General features: G+C 46.5%; 1 protein-coding gene across 1 annotated transcript in view; it reads right to left on the bottom strand.

The window, feature by feature from the left end:
• EXOC6B (exocyst complex component 6B) overlaps positions 1-22,780 on the bottom strand; it is a 412,654-nt gene that overhangs the window by 260,818 nt on the left and 129,056 nt on the right. The gene's annotated exons all lie outside the window — the stretch shown is intronic.

Genomic DNA, 22,780 nt, shown 5'->3' with positions numbered 1-22,780 from the left:
AGGACAAGGAATGGGAAGAGCAAAGACACTGGAAGGGTCTCCAGGGTCAAACCCCCCAGGGGTGGGAAGTGATTCCAGGAATTTTTGGGGGTGTCTGGTAGTGAAGGTCACACTGTGCCCTCCTGGAAAAAAAAATCCTGTTTTTTTCTTTGATATGGAGCACAATAATCAGCAGGAAAAGCGATTCAGCCCCAATTGTTTGGGAGTTGATCAAGTTCAGACTGGAGGACAAGGAAGACACTGGAGGGGTCTCCAGGGCCAAATCCCAGCCAGGGGTGGGAAGTGATTCCAGGGATTTTTGGGGTGTCTGGTAGTGAAGGTCACTCTGTGCCCTCCTGGAAAAAAAAATCCTGTTTTTTTCTTTGATATGGAGCACAATAATCAGCAGGAAAAGTTCGGGAGTTGATAAAGTTCAGACCTGAGGACAAGGAATGGGAACAGCAAAGACACACAAGGAGTTTCCAGGGTCAAATCCCTGACAGGGGTGGGACGTGATTCCAGGGATTTTTGGGGGTGTCTGTGCCCTCCTGGAAAAAAATTCCCTGTTTTTTTCTTTGAGATAGAGCACAATAATCAGCAGGAAAAGTGGTTCAGTCCCAATAGTTCGGGAGTTGATCAAGTTCAGACCCGAGGACAAGGAATGGGAACAGCACAGACACTGGAAGGGTCTCCAGGGTCAAATTCCCCAGGGGTGGGAAGTGATTCCAGGGATTTTTGGGGTGTCTGGTAGTGAAGGTCACTCTGTGCCCTCCTGGAAAAAAAATTCCTGTTTTTTTCTTTGATATGGAGCACAATAATCAGCAGGAAAAGTGGTTCAGCCCCAGTTGTTCGGGAATTGATCAAGTTCAGACTGGAGGACAAGGAAGACACTGGAGGGGTCTTCTCCAGGGCCAAATCCCAGCCAAAAGCAGGAAAAAAAAGGCCAATCCCATGGATGTGGCACTGCTGGACATGAGGGTTTGTGTGGCTGGTGTTACTGGAAAATAAACACTGGGAAAAAGTGGAATTTCTATGGATTTGGACACAGATTTCCCGGTATTTTGCTGTGGATTTTTTATGTGTCAGAGGAAAGGCGGGTGGGAATCATGGAATCACAAAAAGGATCTTAAAGATCCTCTCATTCCACGGGTAATGGATTTACAGGGAAGCAGGAAAAACATCAAACCTGTTAGAAATTCAGCTGTCAGCCACACCGGGGGAGAATTAAAACATTAATTACAATCAAAAATCACTAATTAATAATTCCTTTTTGCTACCTGAACTGCAGAGAGCACAAAGCTTTATCCGCATGAAAACCTCCCAAATTATTTCCTTTTTTGGAAGTTTTAACGTTTCCCCCCCAAAAAATAATTCAGGAACAGCTTTGATTTTTTTTTTTTCCAGCCTCCAAATCCCTTTGGAATCTCTCCTTGGGAAGCAAAAATTCCACCAGGGGCCGAGCATTGGAGTAACTCCTACATTTGGGGAACACTGAAATCCAATTAAAGCACAAAGATCCCATTCCTTGGCCAATCCAGCCATGGAAATTCCCATTCCTTGGAAAATCAAGGAATCCTCACCCCGAGCCAGCTCTGAATTAATTAACGAGCCGGGTAATTGATAACAAAATTCCGTGTACAAAAATCCTTGGGAAGCAAAAACCCCACCAGGAGTAACTCCTACATTTGGGGAACACTGAAATCCAATTAAAGCACCAAGATCCCGTTCCTTGGCCAATCCAGCCATGGAAATTCCCATTCCTTGGAAAATCAAGGAATCCTCACCCCGAGCAGGTACAGCCAGATCTGAATTAATTAACGAGCCGGGTAATTGATAACAAAATTCCATGTACAAAAATCCTTGGGAAGCAAAAACCCCATTGGAGTAACTCCTACATTTGGGGAACACTGAAATCCAATTAAAGCACCAAGATCCCGTTCCTTGGCCAATCCAGCCATGGAAATCCCAATCCAAACTGGGATAAAATCCACCTCAAAGTGCTCCTCACCCCGAGCACACACAGCCAGCCCTGAATTAATTAACGAGCCGGGTAATTGATAACAAAATTCCGTGTACAAAAATCTCTCCTTGGGAAGCAAAAACTCCACCAGGGACCCCATTGGAGTAACTCCTACATTTGGGGAACACTGAAATCCAATTAAAGCACCAAGATCCCGTTCCTTGGCCAATCCAGCCATGGAAATTCCCATTCCTTGGAAAATCAAGGAATCCTCACCCCGAGCAGGTACAGCCAGATCTGAATTAATTAACGAGCCGGGTAATTGATAACAAAATTCCGTGTACAAAGCTGCCCCTGGAGGTGGCTGGAACAACAATAATTGGAATTAGGGATATTTTATCCTTGCGGGACGAGTTATCCCACAGCACAACCTTGACCTCTAGTGGTTGCAAAGCAGGAGTAGCCCTGGAGTTTATTTACTCCCAGTTGAGCCTAAATTCCCATCCCTTTAAAAAGGGATGAACAAATTCCCAACAATGGGGGAATTTTTTTTGCAAGAAAGGCCCAGAGGGAAAGGTCTGGGTGGACACTGCCCAGGACCAAGTTCTGCTCCTGATGAGGAATCGTTGGGGAAAAAGGGGCATTTTTGGCACCCGAGGGGGACTCTGGGACTTCAGAGGCAGCACTTCTATAGAAAACCCCTTGCAACATCCCATAAAGGGAATTAGGACTTCAAAAAAGGGGCGGGAGAGTTTGGTCCTTCAGAAGAGAACACAACAAAGGGTCGGGGCTCGGACCCACCCTCGGGTCCGCCCAGCGCCGCCGCCTCGAGTTTGGAGTTTCCCAACCCCAAATTTAATGAAGTTATAACCCTGAATCCGGTGGAAATTCCCCCAAAAGCCGAGCCCGGCGCGCTCGTTAAACCCTCCAGTTTATGTAATCCTTCTCCTTGTGCCGAGGGGAGAATCAAAGAGTGGGAAAAGGCCGAGTTTTTGGATGAAACCCTTGAGCTGGACACGGATCATTAAGAAGGGAGGAGCCGGTCCCGTCATGGGAGAGGGAAATTTGGGATAACGAGCTGGAGGATGATGCTGCCAAGCCCTGGAACCCTCAGTGTGGAATTTCAGGCTGGAAACGGAGTTGGTGTCACCGAGGATTTGTGGAAATGCTCTTTGAGAATCCCCAGCCTTGGTGCCACCTCTGGTTTCCAACTAATCTTGGTGTCACCTTTATTTTCCAACTAATTTTGGTGTCACCTCTGGTTTCCAACAGGGATTAATCTTGGTGTCACCTTTATTTTCCAACTAATTTTGGTGCCACCTCTGTTTTCCAACAGGGATTTAATCTTGGTGTCATCTCTGTTTTCCAACAGGGATTTAATTTTGGTGCCACCTCTACTTTCCAACAGGGATTAATCTTGGTGTCACCTCTGTTTTCCAACAGGGATTTAATCTTGGTGTCATCTTTATTTTCCAACTAATCTTGGTGTCACCTTTATTTTCCAACAGGGATTTAATCTTGGTGTCATCTTTATTTTCCAACTAATTTTGGTGTCACCTCTGTTTTTCAACAGGATTTAATCTTGGTCTCACCTCTGGTTTCCAACAGGGATTTATCTTGGTGTCACCTTTATTTTCCAACAGGGATTTAATTTTGGTGTCACCTCTGTTTTCCAACTAATTTTGGTGTCATCTCTATTTTCCAACAGGGATTTAATCTTGGTGCCACCTCTATTTTCCAACAGGGATTTAATCTTGGTGTCACCTTTATTTTCCAACAGGGATTTAATCTTGGTGTCACTTCTGTTTCCAACAGGGATTTATCTTGGTGTCACCTTTATTTTCCAACAGGGATTTATCTTGGTGTCACCTCTGTTTTCCAACTAATTTTGGTGTCACCTCTGTTTTCCAACAGGGATTTAATCTTGGTGCCATCTCTGTTTTCCAACAGGGATTTAATTTTGGTGCCATCTTTATTTTCCAACAGGGATTAATCTTGGTGCCACCTTTATTTTCCAACTAATTTTGGTGTCACCTCTGTTTTTCAACAGGATTTAATCTTGGTCTCACCTCTGGTTTCCAACAGGGATTTAATCTTGGTGCCACCTCTATTTTTCAACAGAGATTTAATCTTGGTGTCATCTTTATTTTCCAACTAATTTTGGTGTCACCCCTGTTTTCCAACAGGGATTATTCTTCCCTCCATCCAGCTCTGCTGTGGGAGCACTCTGTGAGCCACGTGTCAATACTGATAAGATCCAAACCAAATATTGATAAGAACTCATAACTTCCAGTTCTTTAGAAATATTTAGATTTCTTTAGAAATCAAGGGAATCAGTTCCTCCAGGACAAGGAGCTCCACGTGGGAATTTACCCCCCTCCTCACGCTTTGATTTTGAGTTTTTAATGCGAATAAATCGATTTATCAAGAGAAGAATTTTGACCTGGATTCAAGTCCAAGCACCAGCTGGGAAAAATCACGGAATTTAGGAAGGGTTTGGGTTGGAAGGGACCATAAAGTTCATCTCATTCCACTCCCCAGGGACCTTCCACTGTCCCAGGTGCTCCAAACCCCAATGCCCAACCTGGCCTTGGACACTTCCAGGGCCTCATCACCCTCTGAATAAAAAATATAAATTAAAAATAAATAAATAAAAAAATAAAATAATAATAAAAAAAAATAAAATAAAATATTAAAAGAAAAAAAAAAAAAAAAAGGAAAAAAAAGGAAAAAAAAGGAAAAAATTGAATGTCCCAACTCCCAGATCACCTAAAAATCAACCAGAACTTGCTCCTGATGGCACAAAAGATTTCCTCAATTTGGACCTTGAAGAACTTTCATTTTTCAGGTTTTTTTTGTGGTGGGGAGTTTTAAATTTGATGAGATTTTCGAGGGATTTCTTCCTGAAATTTGGCCTCTCACATTTGGTCAGAGATTTGGTGGAGATTTTTTTTTCTCTCCACCTCACATTTGGTGGAGATTTTTTTTTCTCTTCCCTTTCTGGGAATATTTGAACCAAATCCCGACCTGCGACGGGGAATATTCCCATACAGCAAAAACAGGAATGCCCCAAATGAAGGAACGATCCAGGACACTCCAGAAGGAACAGGAATGGTTTTTCCATCTCCACCAGGGTCATTCCCAACCCCCCTTTTTCTCCCAGCAGGAAACAATCTGGACTGAGGTGACCTAAAAGTGAGAAATATCGGATTTTCTGCCGCTCCGTGAAGTCACCGAGGGTTTGGTTTCGGCGTCGGGGAAAGGCAGAGCTGGGGGAAGGAGGCCCAGAGGAAAAAATTGGGGATTATCCTACAGAATTCCCTGCTGGATCATTCCCAGCAGCAGAACAATCCTCAATCCTTCCATGGGTTTGATTTCCAGGATTTGCTGTGGCACAGGAAGGATCAAACCCGACCTGTCGAGGAGCACTGGGGGGTTTTTGGGGGGGTTTTGGGGGGTTTTGGGGGATTTTGGGGGGTTTTTGGGGGGTTTCTGTTCCTGACAAAGGCTCTGGAGGAGCTCAGGGTGACACTCTGAGTGTCCCAACAAAACCCAGGCTGGGGGAGCCCCCAAAACCCCCAAAGGATGAGAAATCCCATGCAGAATTCCCAGGTCCTGACAGGAATTCTCTTTCCACAGGGCACAATTCCCAGGTCCTGACAGGAATTCTCTTTCCACAGGGCACAATTCCCAGGTCCTGACAGGAATTCTCTTTCCAGAGGACACAATTCCCAATTCCTGACAGGAATTCTCTTTCCACAGGGCACAATTCCCAATTCCTGACAGGAATTCTCTTTCCACAGGACACAATTCCCAGGTCCTGACAGGAATTCTCTTTCCATAAGGCACAATTCCCAATTCCTGACAGGAATTCTCTTTCCACAGGGCACAATTCCCAGGTCCTGACAGGAATTCTCTTTCCATAAGGCAGAATTCCCAGGTCCTGACAGGAATTCTCTTTCCACAGGGCACAATTCCCAATTCCTGACAGGAATTCTCTTTCCACAGGACACAATTCCCAGGTCCTGACAGGAATTCTCTTTCCACAGGGCACAATTCCCAGGTCCTGACAGGAATTCTCTTTCCACAGGGCACAATTCCCAGGTCCTGACAGGAATTCTCTTTCCACAGGACACAATTCCCAGGTCCTGACAGGAATTCTCTTTCCACAGGACACAATTCCCAGGTCCTGACAGGAATTCTCTTTCCACAGGACACAATTCCCAGGTCCTGACAGGAATTCTCTTTCCACAGGACACAATTCCCAGGTCCTGACAGGAATTCTCTTTCCATAAGGCACAATTCCCAGGTCCTGACAGGAATTCTCTTTCCACAGGGCAGAATTCCCAGGTCCTGACAGGAATTCTCTTTCCACAGGGCACAATTCCCAGGTCCTGACAGGAATTCTCTTTCCATAAGGCACAATTCCCAGGTCCTGACAGGAATTCTCTTTCCACAGGGCACAATTCCCAATTCCTGACAGGAATTCTCTTTCCACAGGGCACAATTCCCAGGTCCTGACAGGAATTCTCTTTCCACAGGGCACAATTCCCAGGTCCTGACAGGAATTCTCTTCCCACAGGGCACAATTCCCAATTCCTGACAGAAATTCTCTTTCCACAGGGCACAATTCCCAGTTCCTGACAGGAATTCTCTTTCCACAGGGCACAATTCCCAGGTCCTGACAGGAATTCTCTTTCCATAAGGCACAATTCCCAGGTCCTGACAGGAATTCTCTTTCCACAGGACACAATTCCCAGGTCCTGACAGGAATTCTCTTTCCACAGGACACAATTCCCAGGTCCTGACAGGAATTCTCTTTCCACAGGGCACAATTCCCAGGTCCTGACAGGAATTCTCTTTCCACAGGACACAATTCCCAGGTCCTGACAGGAATTCTTTTTCCATTATGCACAATTCCCAGGTCCTGACAGGAATTCTCTTTCCACAGGGCACAATTCCCAGGTCCTGACAGGAATTCTCTTTCCACAGGACACAATTCCCAGTTCCTGACAGGAATTCTCTTTCCACAGGGCACAATTCCCAGGTCCTGACAGGAATTCTCTTTCCACAGGACACAATTCCCAGGTCCTGACAGGAATTCTCTTTCCACAGGACACAATTCCCAGGTCCTGACAGGAATTCTCTTCCCACAGGGCACAATTCCCAATTCCTGACAGGAATTCTCTTTCCACAGGACACAATTCCCAGGTCCTGACAGGAATTCTCTTTCTATAAAGCAGAATTCCCAGGTCCTGACAGGAATTCTCTTTCTATAAAGCAGAATTCCCAGGTCCTGACAGGAATTCTCTTTCCATTATGCACAATTCCCAATTCCTGACAGGAATTCTCTTTCCACAGGGCACAATTCCCAGGTCCTGACAGGAATTCTCTTTCTATAAAGCAGAATTCCCAGGTCCTGACAGGAATTCTCTTTCCACAGGGCACAATTCCCAATTCCTGACAGGAATTCTCTTTCCACAGGGCACAATTCCCAGGTCCTGACAGGAATTCTCTTTCCACAGGGCACAATTCCCAATTCCTGACAGGAATTCTCTTTCCATAAGGCACAATTCCCAGGTCCTGACAGGAATTCTCTTTCCACAGGACACAATTCCCAGGTCCTGACAGGAATTCTCTTTCCACAGGGCACAATTCCCAGGTCCTGACAGGAATTCTCTTTCCACAGGACACAATTCCCAGGTCCTGACAGGAATTCTCTTTCCATAAGGCACAATTCCCAGGTCCTGACAGGAATTCTCTTTCCACAGGACACAATTCCCAGGTCCTGACAGGAATTCTCTTTCCACAGGACACAATTCCCAGGTCCTGACAGGAATTCTCTTCCCACAGGGCACAATTCCCAATTCCTGACAGGAATTCTCTTCCCACAGGGCACAATTCCCAATTCCTGACAGGAATTCTCTTTCCACAGGGCACAATTCCCAGGTCCTGACAGGAATTCTCTTTCCACAGGACACAATTCCCAGGTCCTGACAGGAATTCTCTTTCCACAGGACAGAATTCCCAGGTCCTGACAGGAATTCTCTTTCCACAGGACACAATTCCCAGGTCCTGACAGGAATTCTCTTTCCACAGGGCACAATTCCCAGGTCCTGACAGGAATTCTCTTTCCACAGGACACAATTCCCAGGTCCTGACAGGAATTCTTTTTCCATTATGCACAATTCCCAGGTCCTGACAGGAATTCTCTTTCCACAGGACACAATTCCCAGGTCCTGACAGGAATTCTCTTTCCATAAGACAGAATTCCCAGTTCCTGACAGGAATTCTCTTTCCATAAGGCACAATTCCCAATTCCTGACAGGAATTCTCTTTCCATAAGGCACAATTCCCAGGTCCTGACAGGAATTCTCTTTCCATAAGGCACAATTCCCAGGTCCTGACAGGAATTCTCTTTCCACAGGGCACAATTCCCAGGTCCTGACAGGAATTCTCTTTCCACAGGGCACAATTCCCAGGTCCTGACAGGAATTCTCTTTCTACAGGGCACAATTCCCAGGTCCTGACAGGAATTCTCTTTCCACAGGGCACAATTCCCAGGTCCTGACAGGAATTCTCTTTCCACAGGGCACAATTCCCAGGTCCTGACAGGAATTCTCTTTCTACAGGGCACAATTCCCAGGTCCTGACAGGAATTGGATCCACCAGGGATGGTGGGAGGTGTCCCTGCCCATGGCAAGGGTGGCACTGGATGATTTTTAAGGTCCCTTCCCACCCAAACCCGAATCCCGGGATTCAGAGCCCTCAACAGGAGGGACTTTCATTCCTCATTCCAGGATCCATCCTGAAAAAACTCCCACAAGCTGGTGAACAGCAACTCCTCCTTCCCTACTCCTCTCAACCCAACTGAGCTGGAGTTGATTTTTTTTTTTTTTTGTAATTGGATTTTTCAGAGTTGGGTTTTTCAAAGCAACTCAACTCCTCGAGATCGAGTGACCCCGGCTGCAAACCTGCACCCCAATGCCATGGGGTCATTCCCGGCTCCATGGGGTCACTCCCAGCTCCATGGGGTCACTCCCAGCTCCATGGGGTCATTCCCAGCTCCATGGGGTCATTCCCAGCTCCATGGGGTCATTCCCGGCTCCATGGAGTCATTCCCAGCTCCATGGGGTCATTCCCAGCTCCATGGAGTCGTTCCCAGCTCCATGGGGTCACTCCCAGCTCCATGGGGTCGTTCCCAGCTCCATGGGGTCACTCCCAGCTCCATGGGGTCATTCCCGGCTCCATGGGGTCACTCCCAGCTCCATGGGGTCATTCCCAGCTCCATGGGGTCATTCCCAGCTCCATGGGGTCATTCCCGGCTCCATGGGGTCACTCCCAGCTCCATGGGGTCATTCCCAGCTCCATGGGGTCATTCCCGGCTCCATGGAGTCATTCCCGGCTCCATGGGGTCACTCCCAGCTCCATGGGGTCATTCCCAGCTCCATGGGGTCACTCCCAGCTCCATGGGGTCACTCCCAGCTCCATGGGGTCATTCCCAGCTCCATGGGGTCACTCCCAGCTCCATGGGGTCATTCCCAGCTCCATGGGGTCATTCCCAGCTCCATGGGGTCGTTCCCAGCTCCATGGGGTCACTCCCAGCTCCATGGGGTCATTCCCAGCTCCATGGGGTCACTCCCAGCTCCATGGGGTCATTCCCAGCTCCATGGGGTCATTCCCGGCTCCATGGAGTCATTCCCAGCTCCATGGAGTCATTCCCAGCTCCATGGGGTCATTCCCAGCTCCATGGGGTCGTTCCCAGCTCCATGGGGTCGTTCCCAGCTCCATGGGGTCATTCCTGGCTCCATGGAGTCATTCCCAGCTCCGTGGGGTCATTCCCAGATCCATGGGGTCATTCCCAATGCCATGGAGTCACTCCCAATGTCATAGGACCATCCCAAATGCCATGGAGTCATTTCCAGCTCTGTGGGATCATTCCCAATGCCATGGGGTCACTCCCAAAGCCATGGGATCATTCTGAAGGCCATGAGATCATTCCTAGTGCCAGAGAATCATTCCCAAAGCCATGGGATCATTCCCACTGCCATGGAGTCACTCCCAAAGCCATGGGATCATTCCCAACACCATGGAGTCATTCCCAACACCATGGAGTCATTCCCAATGCCATGGAGTCATTCCTAACATCATGGAGTCATTCCCACTGTCATGGGATCATTCCCACTGCCATCAAGTCATTCCCAGCTCCACAGAGTCATTCCCAACACAATGGGATCATTCCCAAGGCCATGGGATCATTCCCAAGGCCATGGAGTCACTCTCAAAGCCATGGGATCATTCCCACTGCCATGGGGTCATTCCCAATGCCACAGAGTCATTCCCAACACCATGGAGTCATTCCCAACACCACAGAATATCTCCCAGTGCCATGGAGTCATAACCAACACCATGGGATCATTCCGAAGGCCATGAGATCATTCCTAGTGCCAGGGAATCATTCCCAAAGCCATGGGATCATTCCCACTGCCATGGAGTCACTACCAATGCCATGGAGTCATTCCCAATGCCATGGAATCATTCTCAGCTCCACAGAGTCATTCCCAACCCCATGGGATCATTCCCAACACCATGGAGTTATTCCCAAGGCCATAGGATCAGTCCCAGTGCCATGGAGTCACTCCCAAAGTCATGGGCTCATTCCCAACATGATGGAGTCATTCCCGATGCCATGGGATCATTCCAAAGGCCATGGGATCATTCCCAATGCCATGGAGTCACTCCCAATGCCATGGAGTCATTCCCAACACCACGGGATCATTCCCAATGCCATGGAGTCATTCCAAACACCCTGGAGCCATTCCCAAGGCCATAGGATCAGTTCCAGTGCCATGGAGTCATTCCCAATGCCATGGGGTCATTCCCGGCTCCACGGAGTCATTCCCAACCCCATGGGATCATTCCCAACACCATGGAGTTATTCCCAAGGCCATAGGATCAGTCCCAGTGCCATGGAGTCACTCCCAAAGCCATGGGCTCATTCCCACTGCCATAGGATCATTCCCAAAGCCATGGGATCATTCCCAACACCATGCAGCCATTCCCAGTGCCATGGAGTCATTCCCAACACCACGGGATCATTCCTAATGCCATGGGGTTATTCCCAAAGCCATGGAGTCATTCCCAACATCATGGAGTCATTCCCAGCTCCATGGAGTCATTCCCAATGCCATGGAGTCATTCCCACTGCCATGGGGTCATTCCCAACACCATGGAGTCATTCCCACTGCCATGGGGTCATTCCCAATGCCACAGAGTCACTCCCAAAGCCATGGGATCATTCCCAATGCCATGGGATCATTCCCAATGCCACTAAATCCTTCTCACTGCCATGGAGTCATTCCCAGCTCCACGGAGTCATTCCCAACACAACGGGATCATTCCCAACACCATGGGATCATTCTCAATGCCATGGAGTCACTCCCAATGTCATAGGATCATTCCAAATGCCATGGAGTCATTTTCAGCTCTGTGGGGTCATTCCCAGTGCCATGGAATCATTCCCAACACAACGGGATTATGCCCAAAGCCATGGAGTCACTACCAAAGCCATGGAGATATTCCCAACACCATGGAGTCATTCCCAACACCATGGAGTCATTCCCACTGCCATGGGGTCATTCCCAATGCCATGGAGTCATTCCCAAGGCCATAGAGACATTCCCAACATCATGGAGTCATTCCCAACACCATGGAGTCACTCCCAAAGCCATGGGATCATTCCCAGTGTCAGGCAACCATTCCCAAACCCATGGGCCCATTTTCACTGTCATGGAGTCACTCTGAAAGCCATGGAGTCATTCCCAACATGATGGGAGTCACTCCCAACGCCATGGGATCATTCCCACTGTCATGGGGTCATTCCCAGCTCCACAGAGTCATTCCCAACATCATGGAGTCATTCCTAACACCATGGGATCATTCCCAACACCATGCAGTCATTCCCAAAGCCATGGGCTCATTCCCACTGCCATGGAGTCATTCCCAAAGCCATGGAGTCATTCCCACTGCCATGGAGTCATTCCCAATGCCACAGGATCACTCCCAATGCCATGGAGTCATTCCCACTGCCATGGAGTCATTCCCAGCTCCACGGAGTCATTCCCAACACCACGGGATCATTCCCAATGCCATGGGATCATTCCCAACACCATGGAGTCATTCCCAGCTCCACAGAGTCATTCCCAACACCATGGAATCATTCCCACTGCCATGGAGTCACTCCCAACATCATGGAGTCATTCCCAATGCCATGGAGTCACTCCCAAAGCCATGGAATCATTCCCACTGCCATGGAGTCATTCCCAGCTCCATGGAGTCATTCCCAATCCCATGGGATCATTCCCAACACCATGGGATCATTCCCACTGCCATGGAGTCACTCCCAAAATCATGGAGTCATTCCCAGCTCCACGGAGCCATTCCCAAGGCCATGGGATCATTCCCAATTCCACGGGACCATTCCCAGAGCAAGGCCAGGGTCTCCTCCAAGCTCTGCCCCCAGAGCCACCCTACGGAAAAGTCGTTTCACCCTCTCCAGGAGGAAGGAGCTCCTTTAACACTCCACCAATCGTTATTTTCATAACTTCACCTCGTTTTCCGCACCCGTCGAGCCTCACCTCCCCTCACCTCCACCCACCAGTATTTACTTTTGAGCAGAATCTAATTAGGTTTTTCCTGATGAGACACGAGATAAGGCCCGGGGAGAAGGGGTCGGTGATTTAAAGGGAGCACTGATTTAAAGGCTGCCTTTGGTACTTTTGATTAGTTCCTGCTGTGATGGTTTTACAGACCCTTCTAATGGGCCGAGACACCGAGATTTTCAAACATCATTTCCCCACATCCCCAGGAATGGGATACATATTCCTTAAACAATTTTAGGAGGAGGGAAAAAGAAAAAAAAAAAAAAAAAAAAGAAAAAAAAAAAAAAAAAAAAAAAAAAAAAAAAAGAAAGGGGAGGAATAAAAAATATAATGAAAAAAAAAGCAGGAAAGCAGACGGGCTATGGGGGTGGGGGAGAAAAAAAAAAAGGAAAAAAAAAAAGAACATTAATAAAAAATGACAGTAGGGCTGGAGCCCTGCCAGAGAACCATTCCAGAGTTATAAAATCCCCCCCGGGATCAGATAAAAGCACGGGGATTATTATTGCAAGGTGTAAACTCAAGGCTCCTGCTTTGAGTTTGTGTGGGGACGAGGAGGGGCTCGGCCTCTCCCCTTCCCCGGCGTTAACTTGTTATCAGAGCAGACAATTTGTCGGAGGTTTGGCTGACAAAGTTCTCCCTCGGCTCAGGAAACGAGGCCCAACAATGGGAGGGTTTTGTTGGGTTTTTTTTGGTTTTTTTTTTTTTTTTTTTTAACTCCATTCCAGGTCATTAAACAAAAGGAGTTTGGAAATGCAGCGTTGGATGGGGGTTTGTTCTCCCCAGTGCCCAGCACAGGCTCAACCTCAACCCCCTTCACTCCTCATTCCCTAAAAAAGTCTCTTCCACCTCGGAAAATCCATCCACCTCGTGTCTGATATTCCTAAGTATCAATTTTCCTCAAATCCAAGTGTTTGGCATTGAGTGTGCGATGAGGAAAATGCAATTCTCCCTTGGCTTTGCTCTCACCCTATGAATTACCCTCGTCTCCTGCTCCTGCTCCTTTTCCAAACCTGGATTTAATCCAGGACTAATTCCATGGATTTTGCAGTTCAGTATTCCCTGGGCAGGACAAGGGAACTGCTGTGGCAGCAGGACCCCACCAGATTCCCAATAATTCCTGTTTGTGCTGCCCTGGAATTGTCCAGGTTGGATATTGGGGCTTGGAGCAGCCTGGGATAGGGGAAGGTTTTGGGGTTGGAATGAGATGGGATTTAAGGTCTTTCCCAACAAAAAAAAAAATTCCAGGATTCGGCTCTGGAGCCAGGCTGGGAGAGCTGGGAATGTTCCCCTGGAGAAGGGAAAAGTGCAGGGAATGCTCAGAGTCCCTGAAGGGGAAAACTCCAGGAGAGCTGGAGAGGGACTGGGGCCAAGGGCTGCAGGGACAGGACACAGGGAATGGATCCCACTGGGAAAGGGGACATTGGGCTGGGATCTTGGGCAGGAATTGCTGGGAATGGAATTCCCACATTTGCTGGGGCTGCCCCTGGATCCCTGGGAATGTCCCAGGCCAGGCTGGACATTGGTGGGAGATGTCTCTGCCCATGGACCTGGACAGGATCGAACCCACGGGATGAGCTCAGCCACGTTCACTCCTCACACTTCACTCACTCACTGAGTTAATTCAGATTTTTACACAAAACCAATTAAACCTCAGCTGGTTTTTGGGGGAGTCTGCCCAGCCCAGCACTGAGAGAAGGGAACAATCCAGACTCTCCTTCTCAAGGAGAAATCCATCACACCAGGCTTGATAAAAATCCTCGGGCAAACCACAGCCCCTGGGCCAGCTACACCAAAAAAAGAAAAAAAAAATTAAAAAAAAAAAAAAGGCACTTTTTAAGAAGCCCTTCATGGCCATAAGTGTTGATTTACACTTCTGTGGGCTCCAGATCTGTGGGCAGCTTCAAAGGGAGCTCACAACGTTTATTTATCACATTTACGCGGCACAGGAGCCGAGAATGAGCTCGGGGGATGGAGGAGGAGGAGGAGGAGGAGGACGGGTGTTCCACAGGGAATTTCAAACAGATGAAAAACCCTCGGCCTCTGCTCTGCTCCAGCAGCCCCAGCTCTTGGGCAGATAAATTATTTGTAATTTATCCGAGACGGATAAATTTGCAATTTATTTGAGACGGAACTGAAAATCTTTGATTCGCTTCCATCGACGACTTTAAATTCCATTTTCCAGCTGGGAGAACCCCTGGATGAAAATCCCCCCCAACCCTGGAGCTGCCTCAGCTCTGCCCAGGGTGAGACACAAACCATGACTCAAAGCTCCCCTGGAAACTCCCACAGGTCGGTTTTTACCTCTCTCGCCTCTTAAATTGGGACCCGACCAAAGCCCTGAGTAAGAGAAGGAGCAGCAAAAAGGGATCAGGACCAAAAGTGGTCACAGGTGAGAAGGTCTGGGATGAGTCAGGAGCACCCAACCGTGCAGGGCCTGCCTTTGGGGAGCTCTTGCAGGGAGCTGGGATTGTTTTCCAAGCCAGGATTTGTTCCAACACGCTCCCCTGACAAGCCAGGAACGGGGAACGGGGTTTGGGGTTTGGGGTTGGTCCTTTTATTTTCCAGGGAAAGTGTTAAAAAGGAGAAATCCAGGCAAAAGAAAAAAAAAAAAGAAATAGAGGGAAAGGGAATGGAGCTGGAGAGGAGAAGGGGGAGTTAAAGGGACACGTTCAGGCTTTGATTTAAGGACATTCTAGCAGAGAATTAAAACATTGGGAAGTTTGTGGAATCACGGAGAGGTTTGGGCTGGAAGACTCATCCCATTCCAGCTTTTCCATGGGCAAGGACACCTTCCACTATCCCAGCCTTGCTCCAAACCTTTCCCTGCCCTTCTCCAGGCTCCCCCAGTGCAGCTCTGGGGCTTGGAGTGAACCTGGAGCACCAGGAAAGTTCCTCCTCAATCCAAAGGCAGCACTCAGTGCAATTCCAGCCCCTGGAGAGAGCCTGGAGCACCAGGAAAGCTCCTCCTCAATCCAAAGGCAGCACTCAGTGCAATTCCAGTCCCTGGAGAGAGCCTGGAGCACCAGGAAAGCTCCTCCTCAATCCAAAGGCAGCACTCAGTGCAATTCCAGTCCCTGGAGAGAGCCTGGAGCACCAGGAAAGCTCCTCCTCAATCCAAAGGCAGCACTCAGTGCAATTCCAGCCCTTGGAGAGAGCCTGGAGCACCAGGAAAGCTCCTCCTCAATCCAAAGGACACTCAGTGCAATTCCAGTCCCTGGAGTGAACCTGGAGCACCAGGAAAGCTCCTCCTCAATCCAAAGGCAGCACTCAGTGCAATTCCAGTCCCTGGAGAGAGCCTGGAGCACCAGGAAAGCTCCTCCTCAATCCAAAGGCAGCACCCAGTGCAATTCCAGTCCCTGGAGAGAGCCTGGAGCACCAGGAAAGCTCCTCCTCAATCCAAAGGCAGCACTCAGTGCAATTCCAGCCCCTGGAGTGAACCTGGAGCACCAGGAAAGCTCCTCCTCAATCCAAAGGACACTCAGTGCAATTCCAGCCCAGGAATATTCCCAACTCCAGGAGCTCCTCAAACCCCCTGCTGACCCTGCAGGTGTTGTCCCCACCTCTGTCCTTGCCCACGGATATTCAGGATAAAATCAGCCATGGATTAGATCTCACTGAAGGGGGAAAGTGTTGGGCTGGATTTTCCAGAGTTTGATCCAGGGAAAATTCTGGAAAAACCATCTGAGTGTGCTCAGCTTGGAGCTGCCCCTGTCCAACCTCTGACACCACACAGGGTGTAATTCTCACTCCAGTTTGAATTTCCTGATTCCAACATTTCCCAGAGCTTTTTCTCCCATTTTTTCCCTTTTCACCAGCTGGGAAGCTGCTGCTCTCCATGAGGGAGCCTCTTATCCCTGTTTTTTGTGGCAGGAGCTGCTCCCTCAGCCATGGAGCAGACAGGGATTATCACCCATGGGTGCTCCACCTCTCCCTGACCACCAAAGCCCCCTAGGGTGTCACCCCAGGATGAAATCCTGATATCCTGATATCCTTGGGAGTTCCCAAAGTGCTGTTCCACACCCCCTCCCTGGGCTCTGGCAGCTGCAGATAAAGTTCCTTTCAAGATTCTGCTTTTTGTTTCTATTTATCAGCCTGGGATGGGTTTTTTTGAAGGATTCTCAGGGACTGGGCACGGTCAGAGCACGCCCCAGCTCTCCTGGGACACACAGGACTCAGAAAATCCCAGGAAAAGCCCAGTGTGGTCAATCCTGGACAAAACAGGATTGTGGCTGTAAATCTTTAATTGGATCTGTCTCAGATCCCAATTCTGCAGTCGGAACATCCTCAACCATTCCCAAGGATCCCGATGGGACTTGTCCAAGGCTGGGATCCGGGAGCAGGGTCAGAAACCGAGGGATGGAGCTGGAATGGGAATGTTCATCGTGTCTGGGAAGAGGCTGCTGGACTGAGCCTGTCCTGACACCCCCATGATCCCATTTTCCATGGAAGGGGAATTTCTGTTCCTGGGATAGGCCAGGGCTGCTCCCCAAAGTGTCCCCGTGAGTTTTGGAGCTCAGAGCTAAATCCTCATGGAATGTCCTGGGTGGGAAAAGACTTTAAATCCCATCCCAGTCCCACCATCCCAGGTGGATCCAACCTGGCCTTGGCCCCAGTCCCTCTCCAGCTCTCCTGGAGTTTTCCCCTTCAGGGACTCGGAGCATTCCCTGGATTTTCCCTTCTCCAGGGGAACATTCCCAGCTCTCCCAGAGCAAAAGAGCTCCAGAATTATGGAACGGGTTGGGTTGGGAAAGGACCTTAAATCCCACCCCATCCATGGGCAGGGACAATCCCACTGTCCCAGGTGGATCCAACCTGGCCTTGGACATTCCCAGGGATCCAGGGGCAGCCCCAGCAAATGTGGGAATTCCATTGCCAGCAATTCCTGCCCAAGATCCCAGCCCAATGTCCCCTTTCCCAGTGGGATCCATTCCCTGTGTCCTGTCCCTGCAGCCCTTGGCCCCAGTCCCTCTCCAGCTCTCCTGGAGTTTTCCCCTTCAGGGACTCGGAGCATTCCCTGCACTTTTCCCTTCTCCAGGGGAACATTCCCAGCTCTCCCAGCCTGGCTCCAGAGCAGCTCCAGGATTTGCTCCAGCAGCTCCAGCTCCTCCTGGAGTTTGGATCTGCAGCTGGGGAATCACCTCAGGGCCCACAGGGACACAATTCCCACCTTTCCTTTGCCATCTGGGCTGGCCCATTCCAGCCTCACCCACAACATCCCAAACCCTCATCCCAAGGTTGTTTTTCCATCCCTGTTTCTCCTCCCAGCCTGGATTTCTGCTGGGATTTTATTTTTCCCTGAGCCAGGAGCAGCTCCAGCCCCTGAGGTTCTGTCCCACCCCCCGTGTCCATCTGTCCATCTGTCCGTCTGTCCCCTGGCTGTGTGTGCAGGGTGGGCACAGGGGTGTCCAGGGTGGACTCTGGGACAGACCCCAAATGGATCAGCCCTTTTTCCCCTTTTCCATCAAAACTTCGGGAAGAACCTGGGGGAGGATCACAATGAAAAGCTGAACCCTAAAACCCAAAAAAAAATAAAAAAATCCCACACATCCTGCACATCCCAAAAGCAGCAACACCTCCACCTTCAGGAGATTTAAAAAAAAATATTAAAAAAATAAAAAATAAATAAATCTTCATTGGAACAAAGCCCTTTTCAGGAGATTTGAAAAAAAAAAAAGAATAAAAAATATAAATAAATGGATAAATCTTCATTGGAACAAAACCCTTTTCAGGAGATTCAAAAAAAAAAAAAAAAAAAAGGATAAATCCTCATTGGAACAAAACCCTTTTTCATTCTGTTTGTTTCATTGTTGTTTTCATTCATCCTTTTCTTTGACCCATCTCAATCTCTTTTCCTCCCTTAATTCCATTTTTGCAGTTTTTTTCCTTAATCCCATTTTTTTACAGTTTTTTTTCTTTAATTCCATTTTTTTTACAGTTTTTTTCCTTAATTCCATTTTTTTACAGTTTTTTCTTTAATTCCTTTTTTTTACATTTTTTTCCTTAATTCCATTTTATTTCATTTTTTTCCTTAATTCCATTTTTTTACAATTTTTTTTCTTAATTCCATTTTTTTACAGTTTTTTCCTTAATCCCATATTTTTACAGTTTTTCTTCCTTAATTCCATTTTTTTACAGTTTTTTTCTTTAATTCCTTTTTTTTTACATTTTTTTCCTTAATTCCATTTTGTTTCATTTTTTTCCTTAATTCCATTTTTTTACAGTTTTTTTTTCCTTAATCCCTTTTTTTTACAGTTTTTTTCCTTAATTCCATTTTTTTACAGTTTTTTTCCTTAATCCCATTTTTTTTACAGTTTTTTCCTTAACTCCATTTTCTTACAATTTTTTCCTTAATTCCATTTTTTTTACAGTTTTTTCCTTAACTCCATTTTCTTACAATTTTTTTCTTAATTCCATTTTTTTTACAGTTTTTTTCCTTAATTCCACTTTTCTTACAATTTTTTCCTTAATTCCATTTTTTTTACATTTTTTTTCCTGCACATCCCAAAAGCAGCAACACCTCCACCTTCAGGAGACTTAAAAAAAAATAAATTAAAAATATATAAATAAACGGATAAATCCTCATTGGAACAAAACCCTTTTCATTCTGTTTGGGAATAACCCCTCTGGTTTTTTGGGGTTTTTTTTTTGATGAAAAACCCACAAAGCAGCTGCCAAAGGGGCTGAGCCACAAAGAGCAGCACAAAATGAACAAAAAATGTCCTTTTTTTCAGGAATAATCATCTTTCCCCAGGATCCCTGAGCTTCGGGGAGCAGCAGAAAAAAAAAAATCAGAAACACAATTTGGTTTTAATTAATCACAGAATTAAACCCACCGCGGTGACTTTAAAGAATATTTAATCCAAATATAAAAAAGTTTTGGAGCTTCAGTTTCATTTCCCCGGCCTTCACTTCACAAAGATCCCTGTGATAATGTGAAATATTCTGTCGATAAATATATTTTTTTTTATTATTATTTTTTTTTTCCTTCTAAGCGTGAGGATTGGGGGGAGGATTTAAAGGAGATTACAGCAGAGAAAAAAAAAAATGAAATTATACATTCAGCACTCAGTGCTGCTCTCCAAAACCAACCGAAGCCACTTTTTGTGGTCTTTTTTAACATAAAAATGAACTTAGTCAACACATTACATAATTCTCCTCTCCCACAGCATGTTCCCAGGATTTTCCCTCCCTGCCTCCATCACCGAGATTTCACTCACACCACAATTTTTATTTTATTTTTTTTTTTTTTTAAGGCTGAACCTAAAAAGATTTTTCAATAAATCAAAAGCTGATCTCATCCCGCCGCCGTAAATTCGTTTAATGGTCACCCCTCCCCTTGAAAACACCAGGAGTTATTGCAGAATTTAAATGATGCTTTTTTTAAAAATAAAAAAAAAATCTCTCTGTGTGTTCTGAGTGCTCCAAACTTTATGAATTCAGCAGCAGGAAAATCCAGCACGTCCCAAATTTTTTATTCCCTGGACATGATCTGCCCTCTAAAGGCATCTGGAGAAATTACAAAAAAAAAAATATTTTTTTTTCAGACATAAAAAAAGCCATGGAAGGGTTGGATTTTTCTTTTTTTATTTTTCTCCCTGGTCTTTTTCCTTATCTCAGTCACACAGGAGGGTCCAAAACTCAGATTAACCAAATTCAGATTAACCAAACTCAGATTAACCAAAAGAGATTTTTATTTTTTTTTTTTCAGACATAAAAAAAGCCATGGAAGGGTTGGATTTTTCTTTTTTTATTATTATTTTTCTCCCTGGTCTTTTTCCTTATCTCAAGCACACAGGAGGGTCCAAAAACTCAGATTAACCAAATTCAGATTAACCAAGATCAGATTAACCAAAAGAGATTTTTAATTTTTTTCAGACATAAAAAAAAGCCATGGAAGGGTTGGATTTTTTTTTATTATTATTATTTTTCTCCCTGGTCTCTCTCTCCATCTCAATCACACAGAAAGGTCCCAAGATCATCTTAAATAAATTCAGATTAACCAAATTCAGATTAACCAAACTCAGATTAACCAAAAGAGATTTTTAATTTTTTTCAGACATAAAAAAAAGCCATGAAAGGGTTGGATTTTTTTTTTTTTTTAATTATTTTTCTCCCTGGTCTCTCTCTCCTTATCTCAATCACACAGAAAGGTCCCAAGATCATCTTAAATAAATTCAGATTAACCAAACTCAGATTTAACCAAACTCAGATTTAACCAAACTCAGATTTAACCAAACTCAGATTAACCAAACTCAGATTAACCAAACTCATTTTAACCAAACTCAGATTAACCAAACTCAGATTAACCAAACTCATTTTATCTAAGGAAAACTCCACAGGACAAAACCTGGACCTTTATGGACATTGAGAGATGAGCACCAGGATTTATTCCAGCCCTAATTCCATGGATTTCCCACTTTGGTGTTCCCTGGGCAGGATTAGGGAACTGCTAAAAAATCCCAAAAAAAAATCCCTGTTTGTGCTGCCCCAAAGCCCTGGGAGGGTCCAAGGAAAGGTTTTGGATCCACCTGGGACAGTGGGAGGTGTCCCCACCCATCCCAGGGGGGGAATAAATGAACTTTAAGGTCCCTCCAAGCCAATCCTGAGGATGATGAGCAGGAAAATCCAGAAGGTTCAAGGGTCACTCTGGGATTTTCTGTCCTCACTGAGGGATCCCAGCACGGAGTTTGGATTTCTCCCCAAGGCAGGAAAATCCCAATCTGGACTTTGGGCTTTGGATCCACCTGGGACTGGATGGGATTTAAGGTCTTTCCCACCCAAACCATCCCATGAACATCCCAACAGCAACAACTGGGGATTTAGGAGTGTCCAAGGCCAGGCTGGATCCACCTGGGATGGTGGGAATTGTCCCTGCCCATGGATGGGGTGGGAATGGGATGGGATTTAGGGTTCCTTCCCATCCAAACCATTCCAGGATTCTGCTCTGGGAGAGCTGGGAATGTTCCCCTGGAGAAGGGAAAAGTGCAGGGAATGCTCCGAGTCCCTGAAGGGGAAAACTCCAGGAGAGCTGGAGAGGGACTGGGGCCAAGGGCTGCAGGGACAGGACACAGGGAATGGATCCCACTGGGAAAGGGGACATTGGGCTGGGATCTTGGGCAGGAATTCCTGCTGGGAATGGAATTCCCACATTTGCTGGGGCTGCCCCTGGATCCCTGGGAATGTCCAAGGCCAGGCTGGATCCACCTGGGATGGTGGGACTGGGATGGGATTTAAGTTTTTTTTCCCCACCCCAAACATTCCATGGACATCCCAACCAGCAATAAATCAGGATTTAGGCAGATCCCAAAATCCCACAACCCTAAAAATTGGAAAAGTTCTCCAAGATCCCCCAAGTGACCCATCCCCACCCTGTCCCCAGAATTTTCCATTCCAACATCCCAGGAATGTTCCCATCAAAACCAGCCCAGCCTTAATCCTTATTCTCTGCACTCCACAACCGAATCCTGCCTCAAAAACAACTTTAAAAATAATATTTAAAAAAATAAAATCCAAAAGATCCCAACCCCACTGCCAAGGACAAGATCCCAACTCTCAGAATAATCAGCAAAAGCCTTTCCCTGGCCACCAATTTGGATCCTTCCCACTCCTCCTTTTTCCTGAGCTTTTCAAACTTCCAAAACTTCCAAATTTTAATCTCTCAACTTTTTTTTTAAGAGCCCAAAATAAACAGCAGCTTGTACCAGAAAAAAAAATAATAAAAAAAATATAAAAGGGGCAATTAGAAAGTCAGAATTCCTCCAAGTTCTCGTTAGTAAAAGTTTTATATCCCTCCAACATGTGGCACTCCAGGAGAAAAAACCTGGCAGAGGGAAAAAAAAAAAAAAATGTCCTGGTCCACCTTTCTCTGAACACAGAAATATTTCAGGCAAGGTGGTTCCTATTAAAAGTTTTTTTTTTATTATTATTATTTTTCCATTTGAAATTTACTGGTTAATTTTATGGAAAGGAATCAAGGGAGCTGAGTATTATAAATCTATTAAGGATTAAAAAAATAAGAAATAAAAAGAAGAAACTCGGCAAATAAAAAATTAAAATAAAAAGGGAAAAAAAAAATCTCACACCTCACCTCCAGCTCTTTTTAATTTTCTTTTTATGGGTGTTTTTAAAAAGGGAAAAGTGGAGGTGGGAGGTCTTTTGTGAGTCCCCAAAAGTGCCACAC

Source organism: Zosterops lateralis (genome assembly GCF_965231275.1).
Source record: "Zosterops lateralis genome assembly, chromosome: 5".
Taxonomy (NCBI): domain Eukaryota; kingdom Metazoa; phylum Chordata; class Aves; order Passeriformes; family Zosteropidae; genus Zosterops; species Zosterops lateralis.
Note: the sequence above shows the minus strand (reverse complement) of the source record. Positions and strands in the feature narration are given on the sequence as shown.